The sequence below is a fragment of the Pelodiscus sinensis genome, chromosome 2 (genome assembly GCF_052426305.1).
Source record: "Pelodiscus sinensis isolate ZL-2025 chromosome 2, ASM5242630v1, whole genome shotgun sequence".
Lineage (NCBI taxonomy): Eukaryota > Metazoa > Chordata > Testudines > Trionychidae > Pelodiscus > Pelodiscus sinensis.
This window is the reverse complement of record NC_143053.1, coordinates 136948155-136967459: the sequence shown is the minus strand read 5'-3', so window position 1 is coordinate 136967459 and position 19305 is coordinate 136948155. Positions and strand designations below refer to the sequence as shown.

Here is a 19305-nt window from a genome sequence, read left to right as displayed (position 1 = left end):
AAGATGGAGGAGGCCAGCACTGACACCATGCCTGCCAGCCAGGAAGTCATCCTGTCCCTGGAGCTGGTTCCCTGCTCCCAGGATGTCGCCCAGGGCTTGGTGAGTTCTCCATCAGGTGAGTTCCATTACTTTCCCTAGACATACATGGGAGGAGGCAGTGGGTGGCGAGGGGCTGCGATGAGTAGAGCCCCCTGATGGACTTGCCGGATGGCCGAAGTGCACAGCTGTTTAAAATCCTTTGCGAGCCGGTCAGCCTCTGCCTCACCATCCTGGCATGCACATCTCTCCCCATTCTCTCAGAGGTTGTGGAGCACACTGAAGGCCATCACCACCTGGGGAACATTCCATTCGCCGAGGTCAGGAGACAGTGGAACTTCCCCTTCAAATGGTCAAAGGCATATTCCACCACGCTGTGGGCCCTGCTAAGCCTGGCATTGAACCGTTCTTTCGTGAGGTCCAGGTGTCCGATGTAGGGGAGCAAGAGGGAAGCAGCGTCACCCATGATGCACATGGGCATGTCCACATCCCTGACACTGATGGTGCTGTCGGGGGAAAAAGTGTGATATATCTTGACTCTAACAAAACTTTTGATACAATCTCCCACAATATTTTTGCCAGCGAGTTAAATGGACTGTAAGATGGATAGAAAGCTGGCTAGATTGTTGGGCCCAACGGGTAGTGATCAATGGCTCGATGTCAGGTTGGACGTCAGTTTCAAGTGGAGTGCCCCAAGCATGGGTTCTAGGGCTGGTTTTGTTCAACATCTTTAATAATGACCTGGATGAGGGGATGGATTGCACTCTCAGCAAGTTTGCGGATGACACTAAGCTAGGGGGAGAGATAGATACGTTGGATGGCAGGGATAGGGTCCAGAGTGACCTAGCCAGATTAGAGGATTGGGCCAAAAGAAATCTGATGAGGTTCAACAAGGACAAGTGCAGAGTCCTGCACTTGGGACAGAAGAATCCCAAGTATTATCACAGGCTGAGGACCGACTGGCTAAGCAGCAGTTTGGCAGAAAAGGACCTGGGGATTACAGTGGATGAGAAGCTGGATATGAGTCAACAGTGTGTCCTTGTAGCCAAGCAGGCAAATGGAATATTAGGTTACATTAGGAGAAGAATTGCCAGCAGATCTAGAGAAGTGATTATTCCCCTTTATTCATCACTGATGAGACCACATCTGGAGTATTGCATCCAGTTCTGGACCCCCCCCCCCCCCACTACAGAAAGGATGTGGACACATTGGAGAGGGTCCAGTGGAGGGCAACCAAAATGATTAGGGGGCTGGAGCACATGACCTATGAGGAGAGACTGAAAGACTTGGGGTTGTTTAGTCTGCAGAAGCGAAGAGTGAGGGGGGATTTGATAGCAGCCTTCAAATTCCTGAAGGGAGGTTCCACAGAGGATGGAGAAAGGCTGTTCTCAGTAGTGACAGATGACAGAACAAGCAGGAATGGTCTCAAGTTACAGTGGGGGAGGTCTAGGTTGGATATTAGGAAAAACTATTTCACTAGGAGGGTTTCACTAGAATGGGTTACCTAGGGAGGTGATGGAATGTCCATTCCTAGACAAAGCCCTGGCTGGGTTGATTTAGTTGGGGTAGGTCCTGCTTTGGGCAGGGAGCAGGACTCAATGACCTCCTGAGGTCTCATCCAGCTCTATGATTCTATGATTGAAAAGTATTCCTTCCAGCTGATGTGGTTGGGGGCCCTGATAGGGATGTGGGTGCTGTCAATGTCCCCTCCACAGTTGGGAAAGCTCATGGCCACAAAGCCGGTGATGTGGTCCACATCGCCCAGGACAACCCTGTGCAGCAGGATGGCATTGATGGCATTCTCCACCTGTAAGAGGATACAGAGAATCACAGGGTTGCCAGAGCCCTCAGGAGTTCCATGACCCTTCTTACAGCAGGAGCAACCCCCAACTACCCTATCTCTATCAGGGCTTTGTGAAGCAGGAGTGCAAAACCTCCAGGGAAGGGAGAGTCCACCCTCTCCTTCCCTTGAGAACCTCATCCCAGTGCTTCACTGCCCTCCTGGGATCAAAGAAAGGGAGTCATACCTGTATGAGCATGGCCCTGATGGTCAATGTTGTCATGCCAAACTGGTTCCCGATGGAACAGTAGCTGCCCAGCATGACAAGCTTCCAAATGGCGATGAAGACCCACTTCTGGAGTGTAGATGCAGGTATAATTTTGTTGACAAAAGTCCACTTAGTCTAGACACACCCTGAATGGTTGAACTTCTGTGTCCCTTTAACTCTCCACCACAGGGTGACTTTTACACTGACTTGCCACTGACAAGCAGCCTCTCCAAATCTCTTGCATAGCCATTAACATGTAAAAAGTCACTCCTAGCAAGGGAGTGCATCCCAGGAATGTGTGTCTTACACTGCTCAGGACCCACGCGAATAGTGTAAGCTCCTTCAAAATCTGACATTTAACCAAACAGAATTATCATAAATCAACTTTTGTTAACCTGAGTAAAGATCTCCAAGCACGTCGACCAAAACACAATGGGTTAGATAAAGCAATAAAACAAGTTTAACAACTAGAGAAAGATAGATTTTAAGTTATTATGAAATGATAAATACATAGAAGTCAGAATTGGTTACCAAACAAATTAAAGATAAAAAATGCATCCTAATTCCTAAGCTTTACCAACCTCAAAAAGATGTACAAGCAAAAAGGTGCATCTCATCCCAAAACTTTCAGCAGTTCATGCCATCTGGAAAGCCTTGCAGTTAGGACTAACACCCTCCCACCCCCCCTCAGATCGATTATGATCATTTGTCTTTCAAACAGTCTTGCTGCCATTAATATAAATGAGGAAAGAGAAGTGTCTAAAAGCATCATCCCCTTTTTAGCATCTTTGTGCTGCAAAAGTGATTACTGGGTCATTGGGTCAGCCTATTCCATGGTGCACATGAGCTGCCATCCATATTTCAGGAGAACTATACATTTCTTGTTTACAACTCCGCTGATGGGTGAAACTCTGATTAAGTAGTTAACAGTCTCAGAGGGGTAGCCGTGTTAGTCTGTAACTATAAAAACAAGTATATATATTTATTTTATATATAAAATCACAAACTTTCCTGGGCTATCTATATATTTGTTAGTCTCTAAGGTGCCACAGGACTACTTGTTTTTAAGTAGCTAAGGGTATGTCTACACTACAAAGTTAATTCGAACTAACAGATGTTAGTTCGAATGAACTTTGATAGGTGCTACACAGGCAAACCGCTAGTTCGAACTTAATTCGAACTAGCGGAGCGCTTAATTCCAACTAGGAAAACCTCATTCCACGAGGACTAACGCCTAGTTCGAATTAAGTAGTTTGAATTAAGGGCTGTGTAGCCACTTAATTCGAACTAGTGGGAAGCTAGCCCTCCCCAGCTTGCCCTGGTGGCCACTCTGGGCACCACCAGGGAAACTTGTCTGCCCCCCTCCTGGCCCCGGAGCCCTTAAAGGGGCACGGTCTGGCTATGGTGCCCGTGCCAGGTGCAAGCCTGCCAGCACCCAGCCAGCAGACCCTGCACCTGGCACGGCACAAGCCAGCCACCCGCTGCCACCCAGCCCTCCGCCTCTTCCCAGGACCAGGCTGGTGGCTCCCGGGAGCCTGCCAGGGGTCGCAAGAGGCGAGCGCCCACCTGGTCTAGTGCGGACATCGTGGACCTCATCGAGGTTTGGGGGGAAGCCTCTAACGTCCACGACCTCCACCTCCACACTAGGCACAGGAAAGTGGCCGTCTAGGGCAGGATAGCTGCCAACCTGGCCACCCAGGAGCAGATTTGCATGAAAATCAAGGTGGTCGAGTGAGACCCCGACCCTGAGCCCTGATATTAGAACATAAAAACATAAGAATGGCCGTACTGGGTCAGACCAAAGATCCATCTAGCCCAGTAGCCTGTCTGCCGACAGCGGCCAACACTAGGTACCCTGGAGGGGATGGACCGAAGACAATCACCAAGCCATTTGTCTTGTGCCATCCATCTCCAGCCTTCCACAAGCAGAGGCCAGGGACACCATTTCTACCCCCTGGCTAATACCACTCCATGAACCCAACCTCCATGAATTTATCTAACTTCTCTTTAAACTCTGTTCTAGTTCTAGCCTTCACAGCCTCCTGCAGCAAGGAGTTCCACAGGTTGACTATTTGCTTTGTGATGAAGAACTTTCTGTTATTAGTTTGAATCCTGCTACCCATTCATTTCATTTGGTGTCCTCTAGTCCTTCTATTATGGGAACTAATGAAGAACTTTTCTTTATGCACCCTCTCCACACCACTCATGCTTTTATAGACCTCTATCATATCCCCCCTCAGTCTCCTCTTTTCTAAGCTGAAAAGTCCCAGTCTCTTTAGCCTCTCTTCATATGGGACCTGTTCCAAATCCCTGATCATTTTAGTTGCCCTCCCCTCTCCCACCCTCTCTCTTCCCCTCTCCCACCTCCTTTTCCCAGTCTCCCCAGAGGTTAATCCCCCCCCCCCAATTTTGTTAAATAAAGAGAATTTCTATTTTTGACCACACGTGTCCTTTATTTTTTACATCAGGAAGGGGGGCTAGGGTGGGGTAAGTGGAAGGAGGTGAGGGAGGAATCGGGTACAAGCCCCCAATGAGGACTGCGGGCTCCTCAGGGTGGAAGCTCTCCTGCAGCCCCTCTGATTGACCCTCCCGCCCTGGATGGCAGCCTGCGGCAAGTGCAGCCGGGCTGATGGCCGAGTGCTGTGATGTGCCGAGTGTGGGCATTCAGGGCACTCCAAGACAGGACTGCTTTGTTGTCCCTCATCGAGTTAGACAAGTGAGCAGGGAACCCTGAGAACTGTCTGTCCGGGGTGGGGTCGGGTCCCTTTAAGCACAGCCTTCGGCTAGCCTGAGACAGCATCTCCACACTCTAAGTACTAATCTTATGCCCTGCCGGCACTGCTTCCGGCCATCCTTAACCTCGGTTCAGGGTTCACTCAATGTGGACATGCTAGTTCGAATTAGGAAAATGCTAATTCAAACTAGTTTTTAGGTCTAGATGCACTAGTTCGAATTAGCTTAGTTTGAATTAGGCTGAGGACCTAAACTGTTGGTGTTCCCTAGAATCATAACACACTTTATTAATATTACTCAGTAAAATGTCAGTTTCACATGTAGTGTTGTTAAACACATAACAATGCAATGATGTTCCGCAGACTGAGTTTTTAAACAATACCTCATAAGGTGTACTATTTGCAAAATATATTGTAACCATATAAAAGTGGTGAACATGGGAACAGGGTGTTACAGACATAACCGATATAGCTTAAATTTACTGTAATTTCTGAGATTGACATTTACTAGATATTACTGGCAATGTATAGCAGAAAGAAAACATTTATTTTGTGCTGCACATATTTTATTATAGTTTGTCATGTAACGTTTTATCAATTTAAAAAACAGTAAAATACTTGGCTTGTTAGGAATGCTGTTCTGTAGAGTGGCATTCTTCAAAGACTGAAGATGTGTAATGAAGGTAGAAGCAAATGTTAGATAAGCATCACAATTTTATAAGTATTCAAGTTAACATTACTATGTAAACTCAGAGCTTATCTCAATATAATTGTTTCCAGTTTATGCGCATGCATGTGTGTAAGTATGTGCATAGCATAAACACAAATGAGGGGGGAAATATCTGACAAAACACCAAATTTAATATACAATATTAAAATAGTACATCACTAACTATATCTTGGCAAATAACACGTGGAACATATATAGGTGTTCCAAAGTGAAAACTACACAGCTAAAAAGTGAAAATATTTTAAACTGTGAAACAAAAATTTTACAATAGCCCCTGAAAAATTTTTTTTTTCAGCACATCAATAAAACATGTTATAGAACCATAGAGTTAGAAGGGACTACCACAATCATCTAGTCTTCTGCCCCTGCCCACCAAGATGCAGAATGTGTTGTATCTAATCCATATAAGACAGCTGTCAAGCCTCCTTTTTAAAATCTGCAGGAAGCATCTTCCACAACTTCTCTAAATAGTCTGTTCCATTGTTGTCCTACTGTTCTTTCAGTTAGGATGTTTTTTCTGAGATTTCATCTAAATCTGTTATGCTGTAATTTCAACCTATTGCTTCTTGTCCTACTTTCTGCCGCAAGAGAGAAGATATATCCCCCCTCTCTTTCATGGCAGCTTTTCAAATATTTGCAAGACCATGATCATGTCCCTCCTCCCCTTAATCTCCTTTTTTCCAAACTAAGCATACCTAGTTCCTTCAACCTTTGCTTATATGGCTTGCATTCCATCTCTTTAATCATTGTTGCTCACCTCTGTATCCTTTCCAGTTTCTCATGTCCTTTCTATACATTGGTGACAAACTGGATACACAGCTCTAGCTAAGGCCCAACTAGTTCTGAGCAGAACAGTACTATCACCAATGTTCCCTGTAAGCTAGCATATGTGTGGCCACTCAAGAGAGATTCAAATGCTGCCCAGATGATTAGCAGAGTACACACCAGCAGGTTTTTTATTTCTTCATTCATACATGCCTTGGTGCACTTAAAAATATTATTCCACACATGGATATAAAAGATTAGAGGAAACATTGATTATTACCTCCCAAGATTTGCATGCTATGCCACTGTTAATGCAACCTAATATTGTATTTGCTTCCTCTGCAACAGTATCACATTGGTGACCTATGTTGAGGTTGTGATCCACTACAATGCCTAGATCCTCCTCAACAGTGCTGCTGCCAAACAAGTCACCTCTATCACTTTCTCCCCTCTATTCCCCCGAATTCTGTGTTTATGCATTTGGTTTTGCTTCCTTACAATTGTCTTCTTTTAATTTCATTTTGTTGAGCATAGCCCAGTTCACCAATTTATCAAAATTCTTCTGAATTTTAGCTCTATCCTCCAAAGTATAAGCAACCTCTCCTCTCCCAGCTTTTGTCATTTGTAAATATAGTTAGTATACTCTCCATTCCTACACCTAGGTAATTAATAATGATGTTAATCATGAGACCTAGAATGGATCTCTGTGGAACCCCACCTAAGGCTTTCTTCCATTCTGACAGTCCATTAATAGTTACTCTTTGTTTACAGTTGTTAACCAGTTATGTATCCACTCCATGGTAGTTCTGTCAATCCTGCATTTCTCCAGCGTCTCAGAATGTCATGTGGGACTGTGTCAGAAGTGCACATGAGGATGTACCAAGCACTAAACTCCTACAAGGAAAAGTAAAGGGTAAATCTGTATTCCATTATCTTTCGATTGTTTTTAGCTTGTGCAACTAAAATTTCATTTAATTTAACATTTCAGTGGTGAATACACACCCTTTCACACAGTACCTCTATTAATTCTGATTAACATTACCAGAGCATAAAGTCTTAAAATGAACTGAAGCAGAAGAAATTCATGGAGAAAGAAAGTATGATTAATGTAGAAGTTACTCAATAAATAATCATGTGTGGTATTAGTTTCATTATATGAACAATTATATTCAAATGAAACCACTGTATTTTTAAAAATGTAATTCATATTTTTATTCAGTGAATAATGTAGAGAACAACTTATTCATCTAGGGTAGGACAAACAGATGATTGTAGAAAAATATTTGTGTGTGTGTTAAAATAAAGGTGAGGGGACAACTTATCAACTCCAACATGTGAAGCCCCATAATATATACTAGCATGTCTTTCCAATGTGAAGTCAAATCTCATGACTGTTTAAGAAGGAACAAAATGTTACCAGCTTGCTTTAGAATCAGTTAAATGTTTTTTAGTATTTATTTATGAAAGCCTAAGGACTTGCCTACTTTATCTGCAAAAAAACATTTTTTTCTTTTAATCATATCAGTTTGATGTGAATGACTTTGAGTGCGATCTATGTAGCTATAACTGGTACAGTTTCACCTCCTCTGCAAAACATGTCAGTACTTGGTTTACTTTTACAAAATGTGCAATGATTTAAAGCAGTAGAATGTTTCCATCCAAAACAAAATCAATCTCCTTTCCAAGCAGTAACAAGAAGTATCCCTGTTTCAGCACAGGCCTAATACTGTTAGTAAATTCTTTAAGCTCAAATAGGCTCTTTCTGCAGTTGTGAATGTATGGATGAATCAGAATAGAAATCAAGATGAAATTACATATATGTTAGATTCTCATACAATATGGATTAGTTGCACTCAGCAGAACTACAACCATTTTCATCATTTGAGAATCTGATCCTAGATTTTATTGCATCACACACACTGAGTTGGAAAACAAAGAGAAAACAACTTCAGAAATAACTCACCGGAGAGAACCTCTTTAACTGAGCAGCCACAGATACTCCCTAGTTGCCATGGATTTCCATAGTAGGTCTATCATCCTTGCCCTCCTCCCCTGATGGCCTGATAACTGAACTCATGGGAGCTATGTTGGTGGACTGGGAAGGCAAGTTCTTTTCTATATAGCCCAATATCAGTCAGGTGGGACTTTATTTTAAAAGGATTATGTCCCAAGGTTACTAGGCTCTCATAAGCTGATGGTTTTGAATGTCACAGAGAGTTAAAGAGAAAGTACAGATGAAAGATTGCCTTTTGAATGGTTAGTCAGTGTTCACTGGGGAATGAAGGAAATGCCACAGCTACTCAAATAGAGAACAATTTTCTCCCAGTTAAAACACTAACATGGAGAAGCAAGGTTATATAAGCATACATCTTTATCAGGTAACTTTGGTTGTTCAGTTTTCTAGCTTGCCCATTCAAAGGGAGACCCAAAACCAAGCCATGAACAACAGCAGAGTCAAAAAAGAATTTAAGTCCACCACCTGAGTAGCTGCAGAATAAGGAATTATTTAGCAAAGTAGTCATGAAGGAAGGGAAATAATTTGCCAAAGATATTGACAGAGCTCTCCATTTAAGAGCACTTAACTATCTCCTGTATAGCTAGATTTTTAAAGGTTTTGTGTTTAGTTTGCAATAGGCAGAATTCCTTGTTATCAGTGCCATAAGGCCAACAGAACATGTCCTGACCAGTTCATACAGCTTGGAAGATGAAGGTCATGGAGGGGTTCATGCTGGATGGAGGATATTACTAAGGTGAAGCATAAAAAAATGAGAAAAGGAGCAAAATGTAATGCAATCGCTTCATTTTTGTGTTATTTGCATTTTTAGGTTGATACAGTTATGCAGATATTACTAAAAAGAGATGTCCATTAAACATTTTTGAAACAAGCTGAAGTCCCTGCTGCCCTCATGCTTGGAAGACACTCCCTATAAACATTCACAAAACAACTTCATTATCTGCTTTCAAATCACATCTCATGACAGTTACAAAATAATGAACAGTTATGCTCTTGTTGAGAGCATTCTGCCTGTCATATTGATCAGAACAGTTTCATTGTTTTCTTGTATACCACCATTTGCCTATGATGATATACTGTCTCTTGTCTTACAGAAACAAAAGACAGGACAATGCAGCACTTTAAAGACTAACAAGATGGTGTATTAGGTGATGAGCTTTCGTGGGCCAGACTCACTTCCTCAGATTACGAAAGCTCGTTACCTAATACACCATCTTGTTAGTCTTTACAGTGCTACATAGTTCTGTCTTTTGTTTCAGCAAGACCAGACTGAGGGTACATCTAGACTACATGCCTCTGTCGTCAGAGGCATGTAGATTAGGCTAACAGGCATAGGAAAATGAAGTGGCGATTTAAATAATCGCCGCTTCATTTAAATTTACATGGCTGCTGCGCTGAGCCAACAAACAGCTGATCAGCTGTTTGTCGGCTCAGCACAGTAGTCTGGATGCGCGAGTGTCGACATCAAAGGCATTTGTCGATCACCCAGGTATGCCTCCTGGGATGAGGTTTACCTGGGTGGTCGACAAATGACTTTGATGTCGACAGCCGTGCGTCCAGACTACAGCGCTGAGCCGACAAACAGCTGATCAGCTGTTTGTCGGCTCAGCGCGGCAGCCATGTAAATTTAAATGAAGCGGCGATTATTTAAATCGCCGCTTCATTTTCCTATGCCTGGTAGCCTAATCTACATGCCTCTGGCGACAGAGGCATGTAGTCTAGACGTACCCTAACATGGCTACATCTCTATTCTTGTCTTACACTGAGATTATAAGCGGCTTTGGGCAGGAGCTACCTCTTTGCTCAGTGTTTGTACACAGACTGGCACAATGGGGTCCTGGTTCATGGCTAGAGCTCCTACGCACTCTAGTAATACAAATAAATTATCATCAAGGATGGGTCAACCTCAACATAACCAGCCTTCTCTTACTGAGTTATCTGAGTGACCTCCTTCCTAACTTCGCTTTGGGTATGAGTCATCCTTCTCCAAGTGTTGGCAGTAGTCACAGGGGAAGCCTTTCCTGCCACTAGCTTAAGACAAAATTCTCTGGGTGAGGCTTTAGGCCTTTCTCCCTGTCAATAGCAGTAGACTGTGAGTTTCTTCACAGAAAGAAGCAGCCCATAACCCCTCTCTCTTCTCAGAAGAATTAGTGAAACTCCAGCGCCCCCTCCTTTGCACTTCCATGTGCTCTTGTACGCAACAAGAGAGGGAAGTATAATTTTATAGGAGTTCCTAGGGGACCAGGAGCCTGAAGTTGGGGTGTATCAAGATGAGAAGACATTGGCAGGAAATGTGATGAAAAGGAATCTTAACCAAGCAAGTCTGCATACTATGTCCATTTGGAAAGGAAGATACCATGGCACAAAAAGGTGTGATCTGGAGTAACAAAAGTGAGTAAGTACAGAACAAGGGGTATAACCTACATATCCAGAATCCTCAAATTGTTAGCTAACAAATGCACCTTGCTCCCTCTATCCAAGCAGGCTGTTCAGTTACAATACAGCTACTCTGCATGCTAGACTATGTTGAGTACCACTTGCTCACCTGAGCTATTGCTGCTGCTGCAGAACAAGATATAGGTATGTATTGGGGCTGAAGAATTGGTGTGCAAATACAAAAGCAGACCTATTCCATATCCTAGACAGGAAACGCACACCCCGAACATTCTACATCTAGCATTTACTCCAAACCTAGATAGTAACTGGCTTTATGCAATACTTGTGTGGTCTGCCAAGGACGTTTATAATAAATATGACGTTCTTGATTCCACAAACACAACTTAATTTCCCACAGAACCCACTGATTGCTGCAGAATTCTACATAAGAATCTAAGCTTTCAATTAAACAAAATGTGTCTGGCTATCGGAACTGCAAAGAAAACCTTCCAAATGCTAGATAAGTGAAAAGAAATGTTGTGATATCTGCCAGAGTTAGTGATAGCAATAAAGAATAGTGAAAACTGCCTAATACCTCTGAAAAGACTGTTAAGATTTAAATTATTATGTTACAAAGTTATCTATTTATCCGCTGATCAAGCAGAAACATCCAATTAACATGCTTAGCCCCCAATTAAAAAAGTACTTTGCATACCTTCCTACTTGCCCAAGGCCCAGGTTTTCAAGACCATCTAACTTTCCTCAAAGGCTGAATTGAAGTTGTGCATTATGAACACAAAATGTTGCAGTTCCCTGAAAGCAGAATTAAACATGGCTACTGTATTAATGTGTAATTCTTTTTCTTTTCTGAGTCAATAAAAACTTCAAATTTTTACTATGCCACCAAAATTTCAGTGTGCTGCAGAATTATCCCACCAAATCTCTGTAATGCAAATTATGTCATAATTGTCATTATTCATTAGTATATCCACTTCTTCCTGTTTATTCTTCATACTTTTTGCATTAGAATACAGACATCTATGATGTTCAATAGATTTTTCCTCTATATTTCCTTGTCTCTCTTTTCTCCCTGATAATGGACTGCCCACGTTTCCCCCCAGATTCTTATCTTTTACCCATGTATACGTGTTTCAGACTTCATTTGTGGGCTTTTGGTCTCCTGCTTCTTGTTGAGGCTAGTTTAAAGCCACTTCACTAGATTAACCACTCTACATCTGAAGACACTGCTCCCCTTCCTTGTCAGGTGGGCCCTATTTCTACTCAGTAGTCCAACTCAGAACAGCATCCCATGGTTTAGGAAGGTGAAACACCCCATGAGATCATGAGCAGTAGGTATTGAAAGAATGAGTTACAAACCACATTTCCGTAATTTCACATTTCAGTTTTTTCAGAACTCTTGGGTGACTGCCATCTGGTCCCGGTGACTTGTTACTATTAAGTTTATCAATTGGTTCCAAACCCTCACCTAATGACACCTCAGTCTGCGACAATTCGTCAAATTTGTCACCTAAAAAGACTGGCTCAGGTTTGGGAATTTCACTAAAATTCACAGCTGTGAAGACCAAAGCAAGAATTCATTTGGTTTCTCCGCAATGACCTTATCATCTTTGAGTGTTCCTTTGGCATCTCGATTATCCAGTGACCCCCTGCTTGTTTAGCAGGCTTCCTGCTTCTGATTCACATAAACATTTTGCTATTAATTTTTGAGTTTTTGGCTAGTTGTTCTTCAAACTCCTTTTTGGCTTTTCTTCTTATAGTTTTACACTTAATTTGAAAGAATTTATGCTCCTTTCTATTTTCCTCACTAGGATCTGGCCTTAAGACATGACAGTAAGGTACATAAAAAGATTTTGAACCATGTCAGAATAGCTCATAGAGCTAATCATACTCCCTGGCTCTGCAGCAGGATGAAAATAAAGTCTGGATTCTTCCCTGACTCTTCATGGTCAGGTCTTGGGGAAAAGTCAACATGGTTTCTGTAAAGGGAGTCATGCCTTATTACTCTATTGGAGAAAGGGGTAAACAGTGAGGTGGCAAAATTTGCAGATGATACCGAAATGCTCAAGATAGTAAAGACCAAAGCAGACAGTGAAGGAGGGATGTAAGTGACTTATCGGATAGTCAAGTAGTTCCTTGTCTAGTCACTTTCCACCCCCTTGCTATCTCTAGCAGAAGCGGCAAGGGGGAGAGAAGGAGCCAGTTCTGGGGGAAGCCAGCTCTTAATACAGTTAAAAGGCAAAGCTGCAGCAGGGTTAGCTGCTAGGACTGAGAGCTAATCGCACTATGGCCCCTGCTTATCAATTAATTGACTAGTCAATGGAAAATTCACCAACTAATTGATTAAACTATATTTAACATCCCTACTGTGAAGAGATTCAAAAGGATCTCACAAAACTAGGTGATTGGGCACCAAAAAAGCAAATGAATTTTAATGTTGATAAATGTAAAGTAATGTACATGGGAAAAAATAAACCTAACTATACATACAATATGATGGGGACTAATTTGGCTATAGCTATTCAAGAGAAACATCATGGAGTCATTGTGGACAGTTCTATACAATCATGACTGGTGTGAAAAAAATGAATAAGGAAAAGTTATTTACTTGTTTCCACAATATAAGAATTAGGTGTCACCAAATGAAATTAATAGTTTAAAACAAACAAAAGGAAGCTTTTCTTCACACATTGCATGGTCAGCCTATAAACTCCTTGACAGAGTAGGTTGTGAAGACAGGGTTCAAGAAAGAACTAGATCAATACATATAGGTTAGGCCCATAAGTGGCTATTGGAGGTTAGATCCATGAATGGCTGTTAGCCAGGATAGGTAGAGATGATGTTTCTAGTCTCTATTTGTCAGAAGCTGGGAATGGTCAATAGAGGATGAATGGATCACATGATGATCACCTGTTATGTTCATTCTCTCTGGGGCACCCAGCATTGGCCACTGTTGGAAGAGAGGATACTAAGCTAGATAGACCTTTGGTCTGACCCAGTATGGCCATTCTTATGTCTCCAGCATAAGTGATAGGTAGAAGGAAATATTTCTAAGACATCACAGAACCTTCCCAACATGCCTGCACTTTTCAAAAAATAAATATTTGATATGAAACATTATACAACCTCTGACACTCATCTTATGTGGCAATTCCACATCTACAAAAAAACCCACAAAAAACCAACCACCAAACAAACAACTATACATGTTATCTACTAGCCCCAAATCTGAGCGTGACAATTACTGAAAGACATGCCACACACTGGAGTGGAGTAAGTTTCCTCATATCTGGATAGTCACCTATCTCCTCTAGCGCGATACACACATGCATACATATCTAGATGTTTTAAAATCTATCATCCACTTTAGGGCTTACTACTATTCAGAGAGGTTCTGAACAACAGTAAAATCCAAATACTTGTAAATGTATAAGGTTACTATTGAAGGACTTTGTATAGTCCTCAGCACCATATAAAAACACATTAAAAAGTCCCTGCCCTGAATAATTTACAATCTAAGAACAAAAGAATGGCCATAATGGATCAGACTACAGAAGTCCATCTAGCCCAGTATCCTCTCTTCCAACAGTGGCCAACGTCAGTCGCCCCAGAGAGAATGAACAGAACAGGTGATCATCATGTGATCCATCCATCCATCCTCTATTGCCCATTCCCAGTTTCTGACAATGACTAGAAATACCATCTCTGCCCATCTTGGCTAATAGCCATTCATGAACCTATCCTCTATAAATTTATCTACTCACGATTTTATACACTTTAATCATATCCCCCTTTAGCTGTTTCTTTTCCAAGCAGAAAAACCCCAGTCTTGCAGTCTAAACCTAGGTCTATATTATGGCACCATGCAGAGTACAGGCACTACACATGCAGCTACCAGCCACAGTGAAAGTCAGACTGTATCCACACCTATTACTGTATTGTGTAGCTACATGCTGCAGTCAAAGGCTCTAGCAGCAGCTCCACTCTGCACAGCCTTTCTCTGCAGTGAGCAAAGGCTCTGGCAGGGGTAAGACATTGGGGAAAGGTTCTGGCAGAGAAGGCAGCAGGACACCACAATTACTAAAAACAGTGTCAACATGGAAGGTACTGTTTGGGCATGTAGAGAGCTACGTAGATTATATACTCTAGGTATTCAAAGTAAGGAAGTTAAATTTGAATGGGTTAATTGACTAGTCAACTAGTTGATGGAATTTCCATGGACTAGTCGACTAGTTGATAGGCACTTCCTCATTCCTCCTTTGAAATGTACAAGAGCCCCAGCAGGAGGAATGTGGAGGAATGTGGACCTCCAGTACAGCCCGGAGCCAGCGGGAAGTCCCACTGACTCTGGGCTGCACGTGAGTGCCTGCTTTGAAATTCACAAGAGTCTCCAGTGGGGGCTCTTGTGCATTTCAAAGCAATGGAGCACAGGGTCAACAGGGGACTCACAGTCGTCCTCTGACTCCGGGCTCTATATTATGCTGCATGCCACTAGGGGCCCAGGGTTAGTTGGGGCGTACCTAGCTGACCCCGGGTTCCACACAGCACCGTGCGGCACTTTCCTGGACTCCCCATCTGATCCCGGGTTCTGGGGAAATGCCGCAGGGAGCCTGGGTCAGCTGGGAATCCCCAGGTGGCCCCAGGCAACACGGCAGCTGCTCCTTTGAAATGTGCGGAGGTGGCATTTTAAAGGAGCAGATGCTGCACAGTCCCCTGCTAGCCCCGGGCTCTATGCTATGCTGCATGCTGCTAGAATCCCAGGGTCAGCAGGGGACTCCCAGGTTCCACGTGGCACTTCCCCAGAACCAGAGGTCAGCTGGGGACTTCCCAGCAGATCCTGGGTTCTGGGGAAATGCTGCGGGGAGCCCAGGATCAGTTGGGGAGTCCCCAGCTGCCCCCGGGCTCCAGGGCTGCCCCTTTGAATCGCGCAGAAGTGGCATTTTAAAGGGGCAGCCCACCGCACAGCTGATCCGTGAATCAGCTGTGCAGCAGCTGCCTTGGGGTTTCAAAGCAATAGCACCACTGTGCGACGCTGCCACTTTGAAGAACCCCTCCCCCTCCCTTTGCTGCCTCTATTTAATAGAGGCAGCAAGGGTGGGGATATCGACTAGTTGACTAAAAGGACTATCCGATAAGCAAATGCTTATCGGATAGTCAACTAATCGACTAGTCTTTAACATCCCTCATTCAAATGCATAGGGCACTCTACTATACTGTCGTCACGTAAACATTGTCTCACTACCTACAGTTTCACACTGATATGTATGTGTGGGTGGGTGCGTGTACTACATGGGCATGAAGTCTCAATTCAGCACACCTCTCTAGGTGCATACAGAGCTAGGTCCATTTTTTTAAAAATGGACAGTTAGAATACATTTTTTCCCCCTGTGGAATAAACTGAATGTGGTCCACCCAGTCACACTGCATCTAACAATCAGGTACCCAAAGAGTCTACAAAGTGAAGGAATGGGTTTCTCGGAAAAATTGGATCAGAATACAAATAAATCCTGTCATTTTTAATTATGATTATTTAACTAAAAGAAAGCTTAAGTTACTGTATCCTTCCTGGAACCTTAAATTAAATATGAACAACTGATGCACTTTAGGCAAACTCCCAGTCCAACTGAACTCACTGTGTGTATTTCTTGTCTGTGATCACATACTAGTAGCACCAAGTCTCAGAGCTTAGGTAAACTGGCTAAGGCTGTGGGACTAAGAATATCAGCACAAACATTTAGACTCAGACTGGAGCCCAGGCTCAGAGACCCTTCCTTCTTGAGGGGTCTCAGACCTCAGGCCCAAGCTTGAATGTCTACGCTGCTATTTTTCAGCTTTGCACGAGTCCTGAGAGCCCCAGGCAGGTGTCCTGGGCCAGCCATGGCAATGTATAACATTGTAGATGTACCTTGTGCATTTTGCCATCAACTTCAAAGAGACAAGGATTTGTCCTATAGACACTTTCTGTGTACGCATGGCTGAATTGATACCTGGTGCAACTCCCAAGTAATCAGTAAAGTAACATAAGGAATACATTTGGTCCTTAAAGTGTTACTGTGTGTAGCTGTTTGAATAAAGACAAATATGCATGCAAAGAACCATTAGGCACCTCTACTCATCAATGCAATTAAAACATACCAGCAACTTTCTACCTGTTAAAAGTATTTACTGTATTTTTCAGTTTCATTAGGATTACACACAGAACCTCTGGCACAGGACCACATGAGTGATCTTACTTAATTGAACCATTTTTTCTCACTTGAGTCACAAAATCAAAAATGTAAAATAAGTTAAAATATAACATGAAGTACTTTCACTAGTGACAGTGCATTTCACAAGTCTTCCCAAAAACCACTTATTTTTCACTCAACTAGCAATTTTTTAATTTATGATTTGTGCCTCTCATTTCAGAAACTAACATTACTAAATTATGTTTCATGTATTAATTCAATGAAAAAATCCGCGGTGACATGCCAACATGTAATTTAAAGTATACTCAGCAAATGACTGAAAACTCCTTATATGAGATACACAAGTTAACTATTCTTAATAAAATCAGATTAATGTCTCCTTTGCGGTTACAATAAAACTGATTAGTAGATCTAAAATAATTGTTTTATAAGCTTTGGATTGACTGGGACAATGCTTTTAAAACACAGAACCCCAGCAAGGCATTCAATTACAGCAGTTAAGCCTGTCTCAGATAAAAAGATTTTCCAATCATAATAAGATTAATACAACTTTATGTACTTTTAAGAACTAGAAAATCTGAATTAAGATATCTTTTATACCACATATTCTGGAATACATATTAAAACACTCAGCATGGGATTAAAGCAACTAAGCTACACTGATCTAAGAACTATTTTGTCTTTGAGTTTAGTCAAAAGATAACCACATATTTGACAGTTATGTTTATATCAAAAGATGATATGTTCTATTTGCAGTAGATGTTGTAGAATATATGCTAATTAATATAATCTGACAAAAGACATTGTACTTGTAAATACTATTAATTCTATGGTAATATAGTCCTGCAATGTATTCACTCAGAAGTAATTTGACAGCAATTCATTGAAAAACACATCAAACTGTCCCTTATCTTTTTGCTACACAAGACACCCTAATTGTAGACAGTAATTAGAAAAACATGATAAACTGTTAAAAATTTCACTTTAATTCATCCAGGAAGATATGCCATTAAACAAAAAAGTACAGCAATCAGTTTCAGAATAAAACTTGACAGGTTTGTATGATTTTTAGATATACCAAGCTTTTAGGATCAATTTGATTATTTAATCTGCTGAGCAGGCTCTCATATTTTCTTATGACTTCTGCCAGTACCAGAGAAATCCATGAGGTCATAATCATGCATTGTTGTCACTAATTTTCTATAAGTACTGTAATTTCAAATGAGTTAAATCATTTGAGTAAAAATTTACCTTCAAAGCTAATAGCTTACAGGCATTGTTTAATTATATAAAGTTCACAAGTCATTCTCACCTATATAATTTAGAATCAGGAAAACAAGTTACTATGATACACTATAAAGTACTCATTAAGAAACAAGGTTTTCAAGGATAAAAGCTCAAAGCAACAGGTTCATAGATCAAAATAACAAATAATGAAAAGACATATTCCACTGGAAAGATTATTCAGTTAATTTTTCTGATCTCTCTGGGGAGTTACTGATTTAGGACCTAGCTTTCAACAGACTGAAACAAGCAAAATCATAATCAAATAAATACTTATTATTTGAGTTAAGACAAGAAAATATTCTATAAACTAAGATACCGTTTCTAAAAAGTAACATTACTTACTAGTCTTTATCCAATGTAACATGTTTGGTGTTCTTCTTTCTATTTTTTTTTTAATTTCTAAAATTACAGTAAATAGTTTTAAATCCACCCCCACCACCCCAAAAGGAATCACTAGCTAGTTAGACAGTATTCCAACTGTGGTGGCCTTAGCCAGATAGAACAAATATATTTGATTACTATGATTTTTAAGCATTGCTTCCAAGTGAGTTACAAAAACTAGATTAAATTTGCAATTATATCATAGATTTTAAGGCCAGAAGGGACCATAGTGATCATATAGTCTGTTCTCCTACAACTAGCATTCTACTTTAGCAAAACTTGTATTTTTTTTCCAGAACACATTATAGCAATCTAACTTTCAGGAAAATAGTTTTCTAAAACTTTAACCACAATTTTACAAAACAACTAATTTAGTTTTAACTCTTTACCTTTGTTGTACATTTCGTAAATTAATGCTCCTTAATCACTTCCATAAAAAGAAGTCTAGGCAAACAAGACTAATCAACAAAGCTGAAGAGGAAGAGTTTTCCCTCCTTTCCAAAGCAGTAGTTTAGGCAGATCTAGTCATTTCTCCCCTTTTATCACTTAAAAAAGAAACTTGAAGGATTTTAAAAAGATAATGTTGTTGACCATCCTGAACATTCAGAAAACCCAAAACAGCACTGTTTTCTTTTGGCTTCAGCATGCAAGCATTTACAGTAAAATAAAACAAAACGATATTCATTAGAGCTACCAGAAGCCCAGTGGTTGCAGTCTTAAAACAGAAAAG

The 19305-nt window shown here is 41.4% G+C and overlaps 1 protein-coding gene across 4 annotated transcripts in view; it reads right to left on the bottom strand.

Moving 5' to 3' along the window:
• Window positions 1-19305, bottom strand: part of CTNND2 (catenin delta 2) — a 1059017-nt gene that overhangs the window by 708583 nt on the left and 331129 nt on the right. Inside the window, exons 1-3 of one of the 4 annotated variants that reach the window (XM_075921467.2) lie at window positions 18965-19305; window positions 11417-11514; window positions 7030-7205 (exon numbers count right to left, since the gene is read on the bottom strand). The exons of 2 other annotated variants lie outside the window; for them this stretch is intronic. The gene's annotated coding sequence lies outside the window, so the exon portion shown is untranslated. The remainder of the gene's footprint in view (window positions 1-7029; window positions 7206-11416; window positions 11515-18964) is intronic. One more of the 4 variants, XM_006120140.5, reaches the window with a different exon arrangement.